This window comes from Polyodon spathula, chromosome 23, assembly GCF_017654505.1.
Source record: "Polyodon spathula isolate WHYD16114869_AA chromosome 23, ASM1765450v1, whole genome shotgun sequence".
Lineage (NCBI taxonomy): Eukaryota > Metazoa > Chordata > Actinopteri > Acipenseriformes > Polyodontidae > Polyodon > Polyodon spathula.
The window spans coordinates 24,075,726-24,097,855 of NC_054556.1; the positions used below are offsets into that span (position 1 = coordinate 24,075,726).

Here is a 22,130-nt window from a genome sequence, read left to right on the forward strand (position 1 = left end):
ACAAAAAACTATTTGGAATACTTTGTATCTCAAATGGAACTGGAGTGGTCATGTAGTTTTTACCCTGCCTGAACACTCCATAAACTTCCCTCAAATGCTGTAGGTTTCTCTGACATTTCATCTCTCCACCATATGTAATCAATAGATGAGTGGACAGTGTTGTTGCTAGCAATCTGGTGGTCCAACTTTTCACATGTCCTGTTGCTCAACAAACTTGCTTGGCTGAGGACCACGCTGAAGAACCATCTGCCCCCAGCCTCTGCTCCGTGTAAATTAATTAAACACCAGAACAGCAACTCGGCTTCATCCCATCTGCTCTTTTTCTTCTGCAATAATTATTTGGAACGCAAAGCAATTGGCTGAAGCAGCTTGTGCTAATTTCAGTTGAGGCTTCATTGAGTCACTTCATTCCCACTGAGAAATTCACCAGGTTAAGGCTTTTCCATAGGAAGAGCAAGGCTATTCTGTGGTATATGATTATAAAATGTCAACCAGAAGGTAACCACTCACAATGATATGATTTCTAATTGCCATTTAATAATACAAAGCATATATTTATCACTGCAATGATATTAAAACTGCAGTCTAGTAATCTTAATTTTATTAAAAATATTACATTAAAACGGACAACTAAATTCCTTTTTGTCTAAAATTTTGAAGCTCATTCGCACCGTCTTTGTTTTCGAAAAATGTCTGCGCAGCAAGCATGCTACTTAAGTAATAGAAGCTTGTCAATCAGTTGCGATGGCATGGCTCATTTGCCATGACAGCGGTACCAGACTTTCCATGAAGAGGTGGAAGGGGGGGCAGAACAAATAATTGAGGGGGCTACACCCCACTTTGTGGTGGCATGCATGAAATACATTCAAATAATTCAGTGTCAGAAATGGACCAGGATGAACAGTAAGCATTTAAACAGCAACCTTCAGGAAAGATAGAAGTTACAGGAGAGGAGTCATTATCTGAAGAAGTGAAATAATAATAATGATAATAAAAATAAACTGTAAAAACAATATTCAGTGTTAGGTTATGAAATGTGCTGATGCGAATGGGAATGAAAGTGCATACCGAGTAGCTCGAAGGTAGCTATTGATTGAAGGTAGCTTACATACAGAGTGTTGTAAACAAGGAAGGAGAAGGGCTATTTTGATGTGTTGTCAGTAAGTATCTCTTGTTAAGGGAAGCAAATACCCTGTAGATAGCGACGACCTTTCAACCGTGCGTATCTGCAACTAGCATTTGTAATGAAGGACCACTACTTTTACAAAAACCTGCCTACTTCTTCCGAAAGAAACCATAATAAATCATTTAAAAAATTTAAAAGCATGACCCCAGGACTGAATTTATCACCTCTGTGCACTAAGTTCTGTGCAGCTGGTTGTCTTTGAGATTGGTTCAGCTTGTGTCATTTACATTGTCTTTGATGAGCTCAGACAATAATCCACAGTGGAAATAGAGGCGTTATTTGCCTCTAGAAATGCTAGTTTTAAATGGTCATTTATTTTATTGTTTTATTAATTGTGAACAAACAGCTTTCTAATATGTTCAATATTTCTTTTTTAGGGATTAGTAAATATAACTTGAATATTATTATTATATTTAGGATTGTTGTTTTTCTGTGTCCCCCCCCCCCCCCCCACCGATGTTTTCTTCCCCTTTAAGAATTTGATTGATTCCTCTTAGCCATTTAGTAGTAAAATTGGTCAAATGTACGTGTTTTGGTGCAGAATGAAGAATCTGCATGCAAACAATGTTGCAACATTTTAACAAGCAATTCATCTATCATTAAAAAAAAGAATAAATGCGGGGCACACTTTATTACAATTACAACTAGTCATTTATCTAAATGCTGTGCTCTCGTTTTAGCATTCTTCATTCTGAGTTTAATGAGAAAGTAAAGACTTGGATGATTTAAAGGCCTATTTAATTGTTTCACATTAAAACCCCATAAATTAAAGTGATTTTCCCGCAAAATGTAATTAAAAACAGTCACACTTTGAGGGTAAAAATGCCCAGTTGGCAGCAGTGCAACTGACATTCAGCAGGCCAGATGGAAGGCTCTCACGGGCTGGATTTGGAGCACGGGCCTCCAATTGAAGACCGCTGCCGTACACCATAATTACTTTGGTAGCATATAACTGTCAGCCTTACACACCAAAGTAATGGATCAGTGGACGGGAACAAGTACAATATACACTCAAAGGAAATCTGGGTCAAGCTTCATTACACGTGTTCAGGGTTTTTTTTTTTATTGTAACCTATTTTTTATCTAATAAAGGCTAGCTAAAACGACCCCTACTGTCAATTCTATCATTGAAATGACTTTACTTTTTTTTTTTTTTTTTTTTTAAATCTAGTTTTATTTTATTAATTGCAGATAGTTGCAGTATAATAATAGCCACACAATGTAAAGTGTGTTAGCTTAGTTATTGGGTTGACTTGAAACTTGGAATGACCACCAATGGGGAATTCATTGAGTGATGTTGACGTTTTATCCAACACACTGTATCTGGAAACCATCTTGGTGGTTGTTTTTTTTATACAACGATTCACTCAGAACTACTAAAATATTTATTTCTCATATAAAAATATGAATATAAAAAAGGTGTGCCGATCAGATTTTGGAGATGATCAGCTCAAAGTTGACTGACTGGTGACCATATATGTCTTTATATCTGCTTTTTTACCATACTGTACATTTCAAATAATAAAAATAACAGCACATTACGAAAAGCAATTTAGTCACAATATTCAGTTGTGGTCATGTACCTATTTATTATTTATGTGATGCATTGCTGTTTTGTAATTACTGCTGTCTTTGTGAAAGTGGCTATACTCTTGAGGGAGGCATACAATAAACCCTCTTTTCTTTGGTGTGTCTGAGCAAACAGATTTTAAAATTTTGACTTTGTGGCAGTGGAATGACAAGTTTAACCCTTTACGTTCCATTGAACTTAATTGCAGACCAGTATAGAAATGGTTACATTTCCTTTGAAAGGATGCGCCTAATAAATTGGCGCTAGATTGAACGAATGTGGGAATGAACTTCTTAAAAATGACCACCTTCATGTTTTGGTGAAAAAAAATCAAACTATTACAGAAAAAGTACGGTCCACTCGATCGCTGAAATAACATATCACTGTAATAGCATTTAAACTGCAGTTTCTATTTGAACAGTGGTAATTCATTAAAAAGACTGGTCCTTTGCCAAAATCAACATCTCCGAGTGTCTGTGACCCTCTTTAGTGTATTTTGAATCTCTACAGCCTAACTGTACCACACAAGTAGTACAATGCAGTATTCCTGCACTCTAACAAATAGACAGGTATGGCACCTTTCTCCGCTGTTATACGTGATAACAACACTATCTCAAACGGTGTTTCATTTTTTAAAAAAGGTTAAGAACGTGACTGTAAATGCAAACACAGTGATATGCTGAATCTGCTTGCAAGAGTTTACAGGCAAACACCAAAAAAAGATGGTAATAAAAAAAATGGTAATATTTTTTTTTTTTTTTCTGCTTTCAGTAGACCTTGTGCAAAGAGAGTATATTTTGAGAGAACAGGAACATTAATCATTGGTTAGATTGATTTTTGCCTCCTTTATTTAGCACAATACTTTAAAAAAAATATGTCACCAGTACAGGAAATAGCTTTTTATGCTTATTGTAATGTGCATTGTATATTCCCATCTGAATAAACAGGTGTGCAATAAACCACACCTGTGTGACATTTATAGATACTTAACTTTCTACAATTTTCACCTTTTTTCAGCTTACTTTTTCAGAATTTTCAGCTCACTCGTCGTCAGTTTGCTATTTCTCTGTGACGGGATATTAATTAGCTTGTGTTTGCGTGTGTGTGTGTGTGTGTGTGCTGTATGTGTGTGTGTATGTGTGCGTGTGTGTGTGATTTCTTTTAGAGTTTCACTTGGTACTTTACTCCCTTACTGTTACTCCCTTCCCCTCTCTCTCTTACAAACCCTATTACATCTGAAAGGTACCAACCTCATGAATGCAAAGTGTCTGAGCTAAGCTCTTCCCTTGTCCTTTGCTCCGCCCCTGCCTCATAGAAAGCACTCAGATTGGGTCCAAGCTGTACAACCCTTTCCCCTCTCTCTCTTGAGCGAGTGAGTAAGTGAGTAGAGCAAAGAGGCAGGCGAGTTTCAACAGATGGTTCTGGCTGCCTTGATTCAGTCACATCTGTTGTTTGAATGAGGGCTCAGAGAGAGAGAGAGAGTGAGAGAGAGAGTTTGGGGAATTGAAATCATAGAGGGACTTTTCCCTTTGCCTACTCAACTCTACCGTATTTGTTTATATATTTTTCTTTCTGTTACAAAAAAAAACCAAAGAAGCTGTGTAGTCAGTCTGTCAGCCAGAAAGCCAGCAGTCAAGCCTGGCAGGGGTGGTGGTGGTGGTGGTGTTGTGAACCCACAACTCCAGTCTGTCTTTACAGGAGGAAACCTGCTTTGTGTCAGACTCCAGAGGATCAGTGCTCAAGGTACAGTGAATGCCCTATTTTATTTATGGTTTCCCTGTGCTTGCTGTACACTTGCTGTGAGCTGTTCTGGTGTAACTGCGCTGGGAATGTACTGTAGCGTAGCCAGCAGGATAAGAGGCAGGTACTGAACTGTATAGAGGGTGATCCTTCTTTGGTTAATGATACATGGCTACTATTCTTCTGAAATAAGCAGTGGTTTGTCTCCGCTATTCAGATATTGTAAGTTTATATAGACAAGTATACACTTAAGCCCTGTAAAACCGACGACCAAGAAAACTGAGCTCTCCACACACTCTGGGAACCTTTTTTGGTATTTCTAAGCTGCTATAAAGTTGCTATTAAACACGTTTTGCTTTTGGTGGATGGGGAAGGTGGTTTGAACTTTTAAAAACCTGTGTTGTTTTTCGACAGTGGAACCTGGAAGATTTTAAACAACTCCTTCTGTTTACTCATCTCACACCTATTGTAGCTAATATGGAAGACAGCAATAGAGAGTTGGTTTATATCCATTTGTTTAGTGCCAGGCATTTTCTCCTTGGGCAGCGAGAAGCTACTGTATAGTTAGAAGGCTGTTGAGTGCTCCAATACTACAGTACTTTCCAGTTTGAAATTGCACTGTATATGTTGTTCTGTACACACATTATCTGTTTAGAAGGCTTGAGGCAGAATTGACAGGTGGAATGGGAAACAAGACAATTATATTTGAATGGTTATAGTGTCCACTTTGCTACAGTATTTACATTTGGTTTCAAATTCCCACAACTGGTTGGCAGGTTTGACCAGCCCTGAAGTCTGGGCTCAGTAGCACCCAACCTAACCTCCCACTATAGGTTTACCTCAGGAATGTAAACAGGGCTCTTGTTTAATACAACTTGACACCTGTACTGGTCTGAATGGGACAAGCCTGGCTTGTGTGACAATGGTGTCTTGATTCAAAACATGAAAAAATATCTGGCCAAACACAGTGTCTTCATTTCATTACAATAACAGATACTGTAACTCATTGGATTAATAAATCTACCAACCATAAGATTAACACATCTAAAACAGTCTTTTTAAAAGGATATCGATGACAAATAGCTGGGATGTGTAGTCTGTGATTTTAGACAGAAGGTCTGAAACACAAACTGTCGCTATACTGCAAAATGTTTCTAAGAAAAAGAATATGTTAAGACAGAGAAATTGAGTCAATAGTCTTTTTTAAATGAAACTTTCCAATTAAAACCTTGCAGCGTGGGGTTAAACATATTGTAGCCCTGAAGGAATTCTGTTTTAATATTTCCTTTGACCCATAAAACAATACCAATAAAAATAAACAGAAGGAGTGCCAGCATTTCTTAAACTGTGTCTGTGTTCTGCACAGGCTAGCTTTTGAAACTGTCAAAAGTCTTGTGCTAAGCTGCTTCTGATGAACTCAAAAGAGCCATGATATCGCTCCTTGTCAGAACCTGCGTAGACTTTAATACACATGTTTAACGCAGCACTGCACATGCCCTGCAGATAAGAATAAGGAAACTGGAATGCATGTTTTAAACAGTGACCTTGAGTGTCAGATTGATTGATGTACGGAAAAGACTAGGATTGTTCATTGCTTAACTTTTTAAGAAAGGATAAGAAAGATATGTTACACTTTCCATTTGCATAGAGCCCCCAGGAGTGTTCCATTCAGGTTACATCTGTGACATACAGTCATTTATAAACACATAAATGCCAACATTCATGCCAAACAAATACCAGACATACAGTAACTCCCAATTAAAACAATTCCTGGTGCAGCGTTTGAGGTAAAAGTAAGCCAGTTGATGTTTTGGCTGATAGTCAGGAATGAATCCAGTACAGAATAATGGTTTATCAAAGTATTGGAGTGGCTCCAAACATGTGTAATTGGTTTTGCTCACAAAAGTGTAAACTGGAGTCTAGGCAACTTGTTAAATAAACATCTTTATTTTACCAGCAGAATTTATATCTTCTGTAGATTAAATGTTAAACAGGGACTTTTGTCTCGGTAAAATGTGACATGGTCAAAAACTGGTGGACACTTCTCTGTCATCTGCTTAGTGTTAAGAACTCACTTACGTGTCTATATCAATCTAAGGTAAAATGCAAAAGAAAATTTGATTTGATAAACCTGTACCCCATTTGGAAAAGCCCAGCTGATTTTGTTAGAGCTCTTTACAGCACCTGGGAATAATCCTGTGTTGCATCAACCACTTAACCATGGGTATAGTGGGATTATTTATAATTATAATGATACGATCCATGGTGACGATGTTGAGAAATGCAGCTGTGTCCTGTCCCAGCAGGGTATTGGTGGCATCAAACTCAAATACAGCTGTTGCTTTCACCAGTTTAGTGCCTATATTAATTCATTTAACTTTACAACGCAAGGCTGTATCATGAACTCCCTTATGAATGAATTACCTTTAAATAAAAGATTTTTGAAGCTTTACCTTTTCGCTGCTGTAAAATTGCCATTGAGGTAATAGAGTTCTGCAAAGTGCAAGTGTGTGTACAAAGTGTGCATCCATTGGGGTCCCTCTCTATCAGCACAGCTGGACGCAGTGGCATTCTCCGTGGGGTTGCTTCCAAATATATGAGATTTATCAGTAGTGCTTCTTTATGCCTGGGGACACCCTCAACACACACAACATGGGGTCCACTAAATTGCCTCTTACGCAAGACCTGAGAAGTCGAAGGTCAGCTGAAAAAAAAATTGTAATTCTGTCTGATCTCTCACTGCACAGGGAATTTTCAATAATAATTCAAAAAGCGTAAACAGCAGGTTTTCATAATCAGCCTTTTACGTGGGCTGCAATACATCCTATTACTGTGTAGTCAGATCTGCATTGGGTTCAGTGAGCACCATTCTCAACCTGCCAGTCTACAGACTAGAGACCCAAGATGGACAACCAAAATAATGCATTCATTACAAAGATTAATGAAGGAAGGTTAATTAACATTATGCAGGGGACATTTGAGTGAGGTTTCTCCAACTGGACTGTAATTACACTGCAATTGCATATAGTAATGACAGTAGAAATACACAGCTGTTACATTGTTAATACAGTGTAAATACATTTTTTTAATGTACAACCTTTTTTGTATTTAAAGATGCAGTTGCATTGTAACTGCACAGGCATCAGGAGGATGAAAAGACATTTTGAAGTGGTACTATTACACTTGAAATAATTTGTATGAACAATAATTTGTTCATACAAATTCAAAACTAAATCATGCATTATATTTCTTTAAAGTACAGCACTTGCATCTGGATTTTGAACCAACACAAATGCATTTTATCATTTAATAACATCTGGAAATGCCTGCGCTGTAATTCAAACTGGGTATAGTCCTTGGCCTGATCAAAGGTCAGTTTTGAGTACAGCTCTGTGGAATAGTTAGCAATAACTCAAATCCTCACCAACTGACAAATGTGAGCATGTAGAAACTTCACATATAGGGTGCTGTACAATCTTATATCCACCCCACACAGGGTCTATCTGGGCGCTGTGTCCTTTGAGTTTGTGATATAGTGATATAACAGTATAACAAATCTTAACTCATTTAAATCTGATACAAGCCATCTGATAGAAAGACATTTCAGATGACTGTATAACAGCAATATTGGAGTCTACACATTACAATTTTAATATAGAATACTTTATATAGAAGCTTAACTAGGGAGAACACAGAGGTCATCGATATGGGATGAGTTTCCCCATATGGGGCACGTGTTCCACGCTCTGATTTCACATGTACCTCACACCTAGCCTGGAACCGTATCCCAGTCCCACGTGATTACTGTTTCATGAACCATAAAGGTCTGAAACACCTCCTCAGGATTCAGCGCATTATATGTCTATAAAACAAATGTACTCAGAGAGCAGCCCTTTCTAAAAGCTTGTTCTCAATGGATTATTTTGGATAATAGCATTTTTGTTTTTCAATCTCTGTTGACCTGCTCTGTGTTTTGGGCAAACCTGTTTCAACCATATACAGTTTTCATTTTATCACATCCAGACAAAGTTGAGACAAATGACACTGCTACATCATGGGTTTGTTTTTCAAAAGGTTAATGTGGGCCTGGCAAACTAGTTGTTGAAACATTAATTACTTCTTAATGTTTCTGCTCCGACAAAATGAGAAATGAGGAAACCGCAGTTTTGCAGGACAATGTAAATGTCATACAGTTCTGAGAAGATTGCTTCTTCCTGGGCAGGGGGACGCACACTCTTGTGTGGCAATGAGGCATTCATTATATTCTTTTCACACAGCGCAGATTTGTCAAGCCTGTTTTACATTACCTCCAACCCTCTTTCTCTGAGCTATTTGTCCGTGCTGGAATTCTGTACAGGGATTTTGTCCGGGTTTTGTTAAGCAAGTTCTCCAGCAGAGCACTGCAGGAAAAAAGGAATTAGTTGAATTTAATCCTTGGTTCTCCTGACCCGGCAGTGCTTCAGTGTTAAAAGTGGTTAACATTTGTGTCTCATAAAGTGACTTGGCTTTTTTTTTTTTTTTTTTTTTTTAAGTATGAAACTTAACTTACCAGATGCAATTGGTCATACAACCTCAAAAGATCTAGTTTTCAGGATTATGTTTCTTCTGAGTTTTTATACAATATAATATACTATCATATATAGACATCCTATGAACGTGTAACAAAGAATTGTATGAAAAGCACATTTATAGTTATATACAAAAACACGACAGCATCCAAATACTGTTGTGTATTTACATTAGTTATTTTTTGTATGTATTATCAGCATATTCAGTAAGTCAGCCATAATGCTTTTTGGATTCCAGAGTTGACTCTCTTTATGACTCTTTCATGTATATTGCAGCACATTCTTGTTTTTTTGTGTCTGTTCAGCTGAGATTGAAGCGATTTCCCACTCACAGTTTAAGCTCCCGCTCGGGTAGAGATGTTATGTTCACCTTTGTAATCCGCTGGGGTAACCTCCTATTCTCCTGCTCTTCAGCACTGATAAAGGCATCACAAAAGCAGCTGCCTTCCTGTTAGCAGTTAACAAGGCATCCAAGGGTCTGGAGCCACAGAGCTCCCCCAGTTCACACACCCCCTGTCGAAGTTCAAGTACAAAAGCTGCATATTTCAGTTGGGACACTTTAACCAAGTCTGAAATCGGCTTACAACTTGTTATCAGATAGACATTTTCCATTCCAATTAAAAAGAGTACTGCCCACATTCTGCACTCTTAGATGTGGTTCATCAATAACTGGAAGCAGTTGGTCACAAAAGTATAACAAAAATAAAAATAAACAGTTTGGGGTTTTTTTCCCCCCTCAGCGAAAAATGTGTATACTCAAATCCTTTTTTTTTTTTTCTAAAGTATTTAAAACTCTTCCGAATATTCTACAGTACCCTGCTAGGCCAACAAATATTCTCCTTTGTGACTATATGTTTCGTGCTTATGTGATTTTAAGTGCTATTGAAGAACCCTTTTAAAGCGCTATGGATTTAGCAGACTAATTTAGGTCAAATCCAAATTAATAGCTGTGTATATACAACTCAATCCAGAGAAACCGTAAATATTCATGGATTATTCCACTTTTCGTCTCATCTGTGAGTAACGTCAGCCCGCTGGGTTTTATTGTAGGTATCAGAATCTGTTTATTTGAAGGTTTCCTATTCATAATTTAAAGTACACTTCACAAGCAGAGATTGTCAGTCTTACATTTGCAGTCCAGAGGGTGGAAAGCTTTAGGATGCTACAGTCACTTAGCATGTGAGATCCCTCTCTGAACCCTGGTCTTTAAAGTGAAACCCTGATAAATAATTACATTTGTTTCACTATCCTGAAGATACAGGACAAGTGCATCAGAAACCAACAGACAAAGGTGCAAACATTTTTCATCAAATGCTTCTTTAAAACCTGCTTAGTACACATTTGAAACAAAATCAGTCCTGACTTTCTTGCACTGTAAAACTGCTATGTCATGTTCATTTTTTTCACACTGTAGTTGATTGTTTTTATCTGAGGACCCTATCTTAGGCTAGTGAAACAGGCACCAAAAATTAAATAATGTTAAACAATAATTATACAGCATGCTCTGATATTACTGAAAGGGTTTTTAAATATTTGTATTTTAATATACATCTGAAGTATCGAAGCTGTTGCTTGAATTTTTTAATGTCTCCTTATTTGTTGGCCAGTTTACTGTACCTTGGACGTGTATTTGCACACTGGCATTTTGGCAAACTGTTACCAATGCTGAAAAAAAATATACAGGAATAAAATAAAATGCACGTTTGTGCTCTGTGGGGTTTGTCTTATCAGTTAAAAATATCTATTTTTTGTTTTATCATCTCTTCTTGGAAACTACCTCTCTCTCTCTCTCTCTCTCTCTCTCTCTCTCTCTCTCTGACAGACTAAAACCACACAGACACACCCTGTTTGTTTTTAAAACAAGTGATATTTTCTCAGAATTCTGAATTTTTTTTTTTTTATTATTTCCTGTGCTGTAGAGTGAGCACCACTTTCCTCACAGCCCTAACACGTACTGTACAGTCCCTGCGCTTTCTATTGAAATGAGTCAGCAGGGTAATTCACACTGTAACCACAGCAAACGATTCCTACAAGGTAAATCATATCTACAGCACAGTATGTGATACTGGAACTATCATCGGTTCACACACAGCCTTGGTATGGATATTATCACAGTTATCTTATCAAATGTATTGTTCTTGTTGTTTAGATTCACATTATATCATTTTCACATCACAGGGATGTGTGGACTAAAACACAGAATGATACGAAGCAAATCTAAACATTCGATAAGATAACTCTAATACAGTATTGTATACCCATACTCAGGTTCCCTTTAAGAGCAGTGCCAGATCTGATAGCAATGAAGCATTATTGACAGAGTAATGTACTGTAGGAAAGCTCTCATCCAACTGTAGAGAGAGCCAAAGGGACAGTCTCACAAAGACACACGCGCACACACACACACACACACACACACACACACACTTTAGGTTAATTGATTACATCAATTTAAAAGCTGTAAAACACCTTGCTTTGTGATGTGATCATTTAGTATCACATATACATACACTGGAGATGAGTGGTAACAGTAACGAAAGCACAGTTCGGACATTTCTAGTGATTGAAACAGATTGGTGCTGAATATACTTTATCAATGCCATTCATATAATTCACCATAAGACACTCAACAATGCTGTACTTTGCCATGTAATCTGTATTGGCTTTACAAAATCAAATCATATTGATTTCAAGCACATAAGGAAACATAGTTTGATATGAAATAAACGTTTTGGACGGGGCTTATCAAGGTTATTCGCTTATTAAATCAGATTTTGAGTCAGCTCTTTTTGCACAGGAGTAAACCTGTTTCAATCCTGACGTGGAAAACCAATATCTGCTGCAAATATGGACAGTCTGTTTGACTTACAATAGTTTGTCATAGGTTTTACCTGTTGCATAAATTGCCTTATACTGTATTTTATAGTAGTTCATACAGTATTATTTAATGGTAGCTTTACACTAAATCTGTATTATAATATTTGTGTATACACACACATAGAGTACGCCTACCCATGTCTTTCTACTCTGAACAGAACAGACTGGCTGCACTCCTTTTAAACCCTGCACTGGGCTCTAATTTACAATTGCCAGGTGCAGGTGATAATTAATAATTAAGCAAAACAATTAATAAAACAATTAAATTAAACAATTAGTTTGGCAGGGAGGCTTTTTAACCCAGTCCCTGCCATAAAACAAACATTTTTAGATTGCAGGCCCCCTGTCCTGCTACATCCATATATATGGTGACAAAGACATGGTCACCCATAACCAGGCTTACTGAATTGTGTACTAAACTCAAGACTGTCCTTTTAGATTTGTTGTTTCTGCTGAGTTCGGCACGTTGTTGTTGCAGCTGCTACTGCTGTTTTTAAAGCACATCTAAGCACAGCAACAGTGTTTCAACAATATAAAAGAGGACGAAGCTTGTTCTTTCAGGAGCTCAAAAGCCACAAATGACCAAAGAAGCCTGGCTGAGTGAACGCAGCAAGACACATGTCAGAAGAAGCGTCTGCACTGACGTTAAATAAATTATAAGGACTTTTCCAATTAATATTTTATCTGGAGGAAATGTGGAAGTTGTGCTTCAGTGGGCGAGTCCTGTTTTGCATGCTTTCTCACAGTTGCAGATTCAAGGTTGCATTTTTAAATCAGATGCATTAAGCAATTCCCTTGTCTTTCAAGCGCTGTCTGGTGGCATCCAGTCGTCACACAATGCAGATTAACACTTTACTACCCCAGATAGCAATTCATGATGTATTTTATTTGTAGTCTTGCATGACTTTTGCCTACACCAGATATGAAGTCATAATGTATTCTATTTGTAGTCTTTGCAATCGTTTGTTGTTGTTATTTCTGGGTTCAATTTAGAATCCAAATTGATTGTTTAGAGAGAGAGAGAGAGAGAGTCAAACCAGTAGCTATATCAAACTGATTCAAATCGCGCTCCGTGTTGTCAATTTTCTTCCAACCTGCCTCTGAGATAAAAACTGGTCACACTCTCAGCCACAGACTCCATTATTAATTATTCCTCCATCAGGCTGGGTTTGTTAGTCACAGTCATGAAGGAGCCTGAGGTAGCATCCATCCCGGCTTCTCCCTCATTAATCTTTCATCTTTTCATATACATGCTATGTATTTTTAATCTTTAATCTCAGCTCTTCAAACTCATTCTGAACACAACGGCATTTTCCATTGCAAAACAGTCTGTAATTATCCCTTGTACTCTCCTCGAAGTACATGTTTTAAAGCACTCACGCCATCAGGATCACTGTCTTGCATTTGAAAAGACTACAGATTGATGTATTGCTAAGGGGAATTGTCTCAAAACACCAGAACTGCTGTGGTAGTCAAATTTTTTTTCTCCTAAACTAAAGTGACATAGAAGAAAGATTTCAGATTAATTTGAAGCTGTATGTGCTGCAAATAAGACTTTCATGATGCCTTTAATGCCGTTCCCATAACTGAAAAGTCTGTTGTTCTCAGTTTCAACGGTTTGGACCCAGTTTCACAGCCGTGGATCAGCTAGTTATCCAGTAAAGTCACGCACAAACACAGAAAGAGCAAAGAAGAGATTTTGAAATAAAGAATGCCACCAACACCAATCATCGTACACTGTACAGTCAGAATGCTCATCACAACACATCCACACACATCCACACACACACACACTGTGAGAACCAGTGGGGGGGATTTGAATCTTGAACTGAATACAAAATGCAATTAAAGCTGGTCTGACCTGGATGCTGTGCCCACTAACACCATGTTTAACCTCTGGGTGCTCCGCTGACAAGAAGTGTCCTGGGAACCGGAGGGAGGGGTGGTAGCAGAGGCTTGTTTTACATTGAATTTGACTCCTTTAGAAACCCCCTGCCATCAGTGCATATTGTTCCTGCTTTTGTATCATTTAACAAGAATTAGTTAATGGACCATGGGGGTTTGCTGCAAGGGGCAGAATGCAAAGCAGGGCCTTTTCTTCTCTGGCTGTCTGTCTTCCTTATTTACATGATTGCACATTTTGCTCATCAAGTTTTCCTGACTGATTATTCCAGCAGGGTACAGAAAAAAAAAAAAAGTGCACAGTGGCTGTCACTCAACTGTCTTCAAAAAAGAGAAAAAAGATGCATGATTATGCAGCGGCAATAACAAATCTAGCAGCTGTTAAAAACTTCCATCAAACCAGGCTTTCCTGATTTAAAGATGCATGCTCACTTTTTTTTTTTTCAAATAAAAAATACACAACTTTTTATTTCTTTTGACATTGTCTGATAGTTTAATTTTTTCATGTAAAGTGGATTTTGTAATAGCTGGAGAGGAAGCCATTTTCTTATAATGGTTTTGCAATATTGGGAAACTTAACACAAAGCATGCACTACAGTATCTCCTACTGGAAGGAGAAATGTCATTGCAATTGATATCAAGTCCCAACCCGGTCCGAAATGGCAGAGCAAGAGTAATGGCTTGGCAATTTCCCACAGCATGGCTTGGTGACCCCTATGATTGACAAGGTGACCTGTGGACACTAATCACATGGTCTTGAAACAGATGTCACAGAAGATGAAGAATGACACAGTCATTTTCTGTAACTGGAGAGCTTTTTTTTTTTTTTTACCAGTTTGAAAGGGAAGAAGCAGTAGGTATGGAAAGAATTCAGTAATGCGAAACAGGTGCAATAAAATATTTACCTATGTTAGAACTTCAGTGAAGGTATAAGGAGTTCAATTAAAAATATTTGAACTTGGTTGGAACAGAGACATTTAGCTCCCCCTTCCATAGAGGGACACAACGTTGTCGTGTGGAAATGCACACCCACTTTCCACTCCTATAGTGACTGTGCTTCCCGATGCCATTTCAATCACAGGGATTTCTTTCAAATACAAACGTTGATTCAAAACCTTGAAAGTCAATTTATGAGTCCTAAGAGGTATAGAGCAGTAGAGCGGTGAAGGACAAGAGTCACAGCGTGATGGATTTGCTCAAAGTGCACTTCTGAGCAGCCAGGTGTTTATTCATTTAAGAGGCAAGGGACCAAGCATGAGGAGACACCTCTACCATCATGAATTAGAAAAAAAAACAGCCCTGTACCTCACTCCTTGAAATACTAATTTCCATTCCTTAAGATCTGAGAAATACCACTGGGATATCATTATAATATGAAGAAACCTTCTTCACAACTGATTTTTAGATAGCAGCACATTAACCCTATTAAATTTGGAGAAATTGTGGCAGTCAGCCCATACATTAACAGGGTACCACTCTTCCCTGTCTGTGAAAGAGATGAATCAGTCATGCTAAGCAGTTTTAGAGCAGGTACAGAAAGATGTCTCCATCCATTAAGAGTTGGTTATTTATTCTCAGTGGATGCATGCATTGAAAAAAGGTATTTCTTTGTAGCAGGTGGAGAATATTGTGCATTATTTTATGTTTTTGATGATCTCATCCAAACCTTGTGACAAGCAAACTCATCCGAGCAAAAAAACATTTTTTACCTATTGTAACAAGTACCTGGCCATTATGAGTGACACCAGACACTTCATCTGGGGACTTAATGATTTATAATACATTCAGCACAGTTTCCCCCAGAAATTATGTAACATATCATAAATACATGCTAGAGTTTCAGCCAGTCCTGGCCTGCGTCTTGTTCAGTAGAATCTTGTCACACGCTGCAACCAATTGGGGACAAGCGATCATTTCTGGGTATTAGCTTGAACTGAAGGGAAGTCTTGAAAGAGGTGGCGTCTCATATAGGCTTCCCAGTTAAACCTGGACTAAAGTCAGCTTCTATTTGCCCCCAAAATAGTTTTTTTAATACTTGCAGATGAGCAATACATGTATTTACCTTTAACATTTCTGTTTACATTCACAGCCTAATGAGTTTTGTACAGCATATAGTGCCACCAATCGCCAAATACTGTTAATGCACTTTCTTTGTGTTTGTAGTTTAACTTGGTAGACAAAGCCACCAAGTGAGCTAACACAGTATTTTACCTTGAAATGAAAGGCCAGTTTTAAAAGTAAAATGCAACATGAGTTTCTATGTTTAAGCTTTCAGGGATTGCCTCTGGTTGCCATCTACCAAAATACATTTTTAAAAAGTAATAATAATAATTAAAAAAAAAAACAAAACAAAACAAAAAAAAAAAAAAATAAAAATTACAACCCCCCCCCCCCCCCCCCCCCAAAAAAAAAAAACTAAAATGTAAAACAATTACATTTTACTGGTGGTCGTTGAAAGGCTCTGCACATCCCCACGATTACTTGTGTAATCAGGTATACAGACAGCCTTGTCTCCTGCAGATAATAAAGCAATAAAGTGAATGTACTTTGAGTTTTCTAAAAATACCTGACTGCTTATATCTGGTGTTAATGGATGTTTGAAAGACAGCAGAGGAGTTTAGCTGCTGCCCAGGGATATTGATGGGAAAGGTGGCTGTCAACCTTATTCTAAACATAGCTTGAGAGTGGGTTTGCAAGGCAACAGTACTGTATGGAATTGAAAAACAGAAACTGAACCTAAAATTCCATGTTCTGGGCAGCAGTCAACAGTAACAGCCTTGAACGCATTATGTAGGGAATTGTTTAGGGAATACAGGAGGGAGCTGAAATCAGACACAGGAAAGACACACTGAATGTGTTAAAAATTGGAGAATCTAAGAAAGAATCCACAATTCTGTCCACCCCCCCTTACTATAGCTATTGAGCACCTGCAGAATAAGAGATGGAAAATATTGCACTGATGCTTTTAGTGCAATGTAATTCACACATTGAAAACACTTTAAATCAAACTTAGTTCATAGCTGGTTACATATACATATATATATATATATATATATATATATATATATATATATATATATATATATATATATATATATATATATATATATAATTTACTTCCCAAATTAGTCTACTTCAGGCTACAAGCACATCTGTTATTGCAGCAATATAATTTACTACTGCTCTGCCTTAGATTTTGAATTCTAACCAGGGCTGTGTGTTATATTAGTATGCTGGGAGTTATATTATGATGAAATGACCTGAGTAAGAGATTCATGACTGCAGATGTTAGGATCTGAACATTTCCAGCTTCCCATATAAATTGACGTGATTCCTGTAACACTACATCTATAATAGAGACTCACAGACCCTCTGTTACACCTATGATTCCATTAAATGACTGCACTCAAGGAGAATTTGGTAAAAAAAAAAAAAAAGCTTAAAAAAAATAAATACAAAAAATGAAAAACCTCCCTAGTCGGCAATAATTTTCTGGTCATAGCTTAATCAACCGTGAAATTTCTCTGAAAAAGCAATTTTACAGTTGAAGATTCAAATCTCTCTACCTTGCAGCTGTTCTCTTACCTACTCTAAAACACAAACGTCTTTTTATTTATTTTCAAAGAAACTGCATTGCTGAGTAGAAATTGTTAATAGGAGGCTGTGTGGTTCAGTGCTTAAAGAAATGGGTTTGTCACCAGGAGGTCCCTGGTTCAAATACTAATAATAATAGTCCAGGAACAGTCAGAGCAATTGGTTATAAGGTTGTTTTTGAGTTGTGCATTTTGGACTTAAAGGGGATTTTGATTGTGGGGAACAGCAAATGCAGATCTGTACTCTTCACACGGAATCACTTGAAAATAATAGAAAGCCGTTACTGTTTGAGAATGCAAGCATATGATGATCACGAGGATAAAAGGAAACTGAACTGTTTCATAAAAAATATAAAACCATTAAAGTACATTCTGCTATAGAAGCACTATATATTGTGTAGAACATACAAGTGTATATATGTACTTGTGTGTGTGGGTGTATCTATATATATACACGTACATACACACACACACACAGACACACATATATATATAAAAACCAGGATCATTATGGTTGGTGTGAACAGGTTGTAAAATAATAATGCTATATTAGTTGAGCTCTAAAATCATTAATTTTAAATCTCAGAGGTATAGTAGCTCTCAACATATTTTTACCCCTTGGGAAAATATCTTGTTCAGCTTTTCACTGATCTGAAACAGCCAGAGCTTCTTTCAATTAATTTGAAATAATTACACAGGAGGCATAATGGTTTTTAAAAGCAGACAAGGCACAGAACTGTAAATATACAGTGTATATATATATATATATATATATATATATATATATATATATATATATATATATATATATATATATATATATAGGTATATCACCTGATCATGCTTCAGCTCTGCTAGACTGAAAGGTTCAGTGCACTCTTCCATCAAGAGCTCATCTTACCAAGCACTGAAAACATTTCAATTATTTAGCATTTTGAAATATGCAGTTCTGCAGCAGCAGCAGCAGCATGAAAATGTCTTTTGGAAAATGAAAATGCACATCAAATGATAAACATTTCATTATGTGTGTGTGTGTGTGTGTGTGTGTGTGTGTGTGCAAAACTGCAAGCAAAACAATAACTTATCAGATGCAGGATGCATTATGAAAAAAAAAAATGTTTCAGTTATTTTAGATAACAGTTATCTTTTTATTTTTATTTATGAAAGAATTGCAAATTCACTCACGGCAGCTTTAAAAACAACATTTTTATTAGAGATTAAACAGTTGATAAGCATATATGACAGCACTTTGACTTGCTTGGTTTTGACATCCTCTCAAAGCACAGCACAGACTCAAAGAGAAGAGGGTGTAAATTTACCTTGAGTATTTAATCTGCACCAGTGAGCTTTGTAATGCTTCAGTTCAAGCTGCACTGTGTATGCGTGCCTGAATAATTCCATTGCTTCCTCCCTGGGGGGTGTATTTGTTCATATTCATTGTGGCAGAGGACTCCTGCAGCGTTCCATCATTGTGGTGTGAAGACCTTCCACAGAAACTCGTCTGAGCGAAACAGAAATAAAACACATTTCAAAGCTGGGTGACAATTGTTCGTCTCATCTTATACCAGGGAACTGAATCTTTCTGGCTAAACTCTCTGCCACTTTAAAGCTGGTTTTAAGACAACTACAGCTGGATCCTTGTTAGTGAACACAACATGATTTTCAGACGTTGTTGTATTGCAGTTTCGTTTGAGTTCACTGCACTTTCATAGATGAGTTTAACGCCTGCACGGAGCAGCAGGCTTTCGCTTTTCATTCACGTTGCAGATATGCAATCTGAGCACTGAAGGGTTTTAAGAAGACTTTTACTGTTTCAACGTAAGCAATTACACTAGTGTCATTTTTTATTTAGTCTTTGTCTAGGAACCTCATGCAACCTGCATTTATAATTCAACCCTAGACCCCTTAAAAAAATATGAAAATGCATGCCATTTGTCATGAAGTTTGCTATCGAAACAACTTTCCTTATTAATTAACCTAATATAATTTCAGCTAGCGCAGCCCAGTGGGAACCAGCAGAACAAACCACGCAATTAAAAGAGGCCAGAAAGTCATTCATATCCCATCCTGCCTCACAAAGGCAGGGATCAGTATGCCACACATGCTCCTATTATAAAAAAAAAAAAGGAAAAGAGAGAGAAGGGAGACATGAGCAAGCACAGTGGGCTTTTGATTACAAATTGTAAATGAGCCTTGCATGTTTTTTTTTTCTTCTACTTGGTTTGATTTTATTCTTAAATCGTATTCTTCAACATGCTTGTGAAATGATTCATAGGCTGGTAAGGGAATGACTCATGGGCTGGCAAGGGATGCCCCACCCATAAGAAAAGAATGAAGCTGTGCTCATTCTAATCCCCTCCTTTTTTCCTTGTTTTAGAGCTGATCTCTGCAGTAAAGCACCTCTCCAGCGGCTGTAACACCAAGTCATTCATTATACGTGCAGAGCGACTGCTTGATAGTTTGCAGAGCTGGGCACCAGGAGGAGGTGAGTGAAGGGGAGAATTGAATAATAAAAGTACCAGCTGTTTGGGGTCACTTACAGTCGACGTGCCTCCTTCCTTACAGGATCATGGATTGTAGTTTTCCTCTCATGAGGATGTCACAGGGACCCGTCGAGGCTTCAGCAGAGCAGAAAAGATACTCATTTGTCAAGAGAAAATTGTTCCAAGTCAGAAGCAGTTGGGAGGAGGAAAGGAAGGGAAGGGGGGATTAGACATGCTGTTTCTCCCTAGACAACCCAATGAAAAGTGTGGAGCTCAGCCATGCATTCCTGATTAGAGAAGAAAAGTGAGTGCAAACAATGCACATAGGAGGTCACAGATTGGCTAAAATACCCCCCCCCCTCCCCTCCCCCTCACTCCAAACCCCATACCACACATCAATACACCCTGGGATCTGTGTGTAGAGCCTAGTGTATTTGTCCATGCAAGCAAAAACAAAGGCATGTTTACCATATTCATGTCAGCTCTTTTGCCACTTCGCTTGCAGATCTCATTGGCCCACCTGCCAGCTTTTTGAAAATCTCAAATCAGGGATTATTTAAATGAGAAGGCAGGAGCAGTGTAACCACATCAAACAGCCAGGCATTCATCACGGACACCCTTGAACCAGGAGCTTGTGAGTTGAACCTCCAAGGTGTGACTACAAAGTCTTCAGAGAGCTCTCTGGAGCTTTCAGTGCAGATAAACCAGGGTTGGTTTGGGAGACGTTTCCATGTAGGGTAAAGAGTTTGACACAGTTCTATAGACATTCTTAGGCATTCATTCAATATTACTTCCATGCTTGTATTCAAAGTGGATTCCAAATAGATGCCAAAAATAATTTGTTTGATATGCATATGCAAATAATCTAGAATGCATTTCTTCTTAAAAAGGATTCATCAGATTCCTACAGTAGTAAAAAAAAATGCAAGTAGAATTTTAAGGTTGATTATTCATAAATGTTTGGTGAGATAATTTGTGAACATAAGAGACCACGTTGCTGTAACGACATTTTTACAAAATAACATTTTATTGTAAAGATAACTTGTTGACTCTTCCTTCCGAGGGAAATCCATTGGAAACATTTTGTTTTGTTTAGTTCTAGGGCCTCTGGAAATGAACAGGGCACATGTTGCTTCAACACAGATAATACAATCTCAAAGGCTTTCCCAGGTGTGCATCTTACTGAAAGGGAATGGCCACTAGAATGCTCTCTTGAGGGTTGCATTCCTGTTCGCTTATATTAAATTAGTACAACATCATCCTAAAACAGCTTGACCATTCCTAATCTTACATGTACATGCACCAGAGAATCTCATCCAAGCAACAGAGAGCGCAACAAATCATATATGAAAGTAACCCCAGTCTAAGCGTGTCCCATTCACAATATTATAAATCAATAGAAACACAGCCTTCACGCTGCAAATCCAGACCTTCCCTTTTAAATGTGTCAGAAGTTTTCATTTGTATGGCTCTCTCACAATGTCAGGGACCTAGAAAAATCGTCTGTGCTGCTACAGAAGCAGAGGGGGCAGAAAACAAAAATGAAAAGTCAAAAGTAATTTTGTATTTATCCAGGCAGGATACTGCTTGTTATGCTTCAGAAATAGATGTAACCTGGTTGTCCGTCCGTCCCATCTCTCTGTCCCCCGTCCCCTGAGATGCCTGCTAGTACATTCTAAGAACCAATCAAGCATAAACATATTCTTTGTAATATCAGCACGTACTGAATTCAGCTTGTTATATCATTAAAAAAAATGCATTTCGAGTCTACATGCTGAACAGTTCTGATCCCTTGTGTAGTTCAAAAATAGAAGGAAGTGTGTCAGTGTTAGTATAAGGTTAGAGGTCTGGGAGACTGGCGATACTGGCAACTCTCTGAATCCCACCTCAGCTTTACTCTCTAACAGTCAGGACAAGTCACTTCATCTCCTAGTGCCTTGCTCAATGGAGCTGTAAAAAAAGCTGTACCCATTACAGTACTCATTGAAGCTGTGCAGACTAACACCATAGAGCACAAACACTTCAGTGCTGACGTTTTCCCCAGATCTTGTGTAGGGGTCACCGACAATATGCAACATGCCCATATGCAACACACACTTTTCATTCAAAGTTATTAAACATTTATTTAACTGAATGATTTTCAGCATAGCATCTTAAGACACATGTCTGTACACAGCAGCTACCTTAAAATAAAAAATATAGCCTATGATA

General features: G+C 37.8%; 1 protein-coding gene across 4 annotated transcripts in view; it reads left to right on the forward strand.

The window, feature by feature from the left end:
* The first annotated feature begins 4,149 nt into the window (after positions 1-4,149).
* LOC121298021 (extracellular sulfatase Sulf-2-like) overlaps positions 4,150-22,130 on the forward strand; it is an 89,173-nt gene continuing 71,192 nt past the window's right edge. For 2 of the 4 annotated variants that reach the window (XM_041224730.1, XM_041224734.1), the window contains exons 1-2: positions 4,150-4,499; positions 19,814-19,921. The gene's annotated coding sequence lies outside the window, so the exon portion shown is untranslated. Of the gene's footprint in view, positions 4,500-19,813; positions 19,922-20,424; positions 20,554-22,130 lie in introns of all 4 variants that reach the window. The other 2 variants (XM_041224732.1, XM_041224733.1) reach the window with 2 other exon arrangements.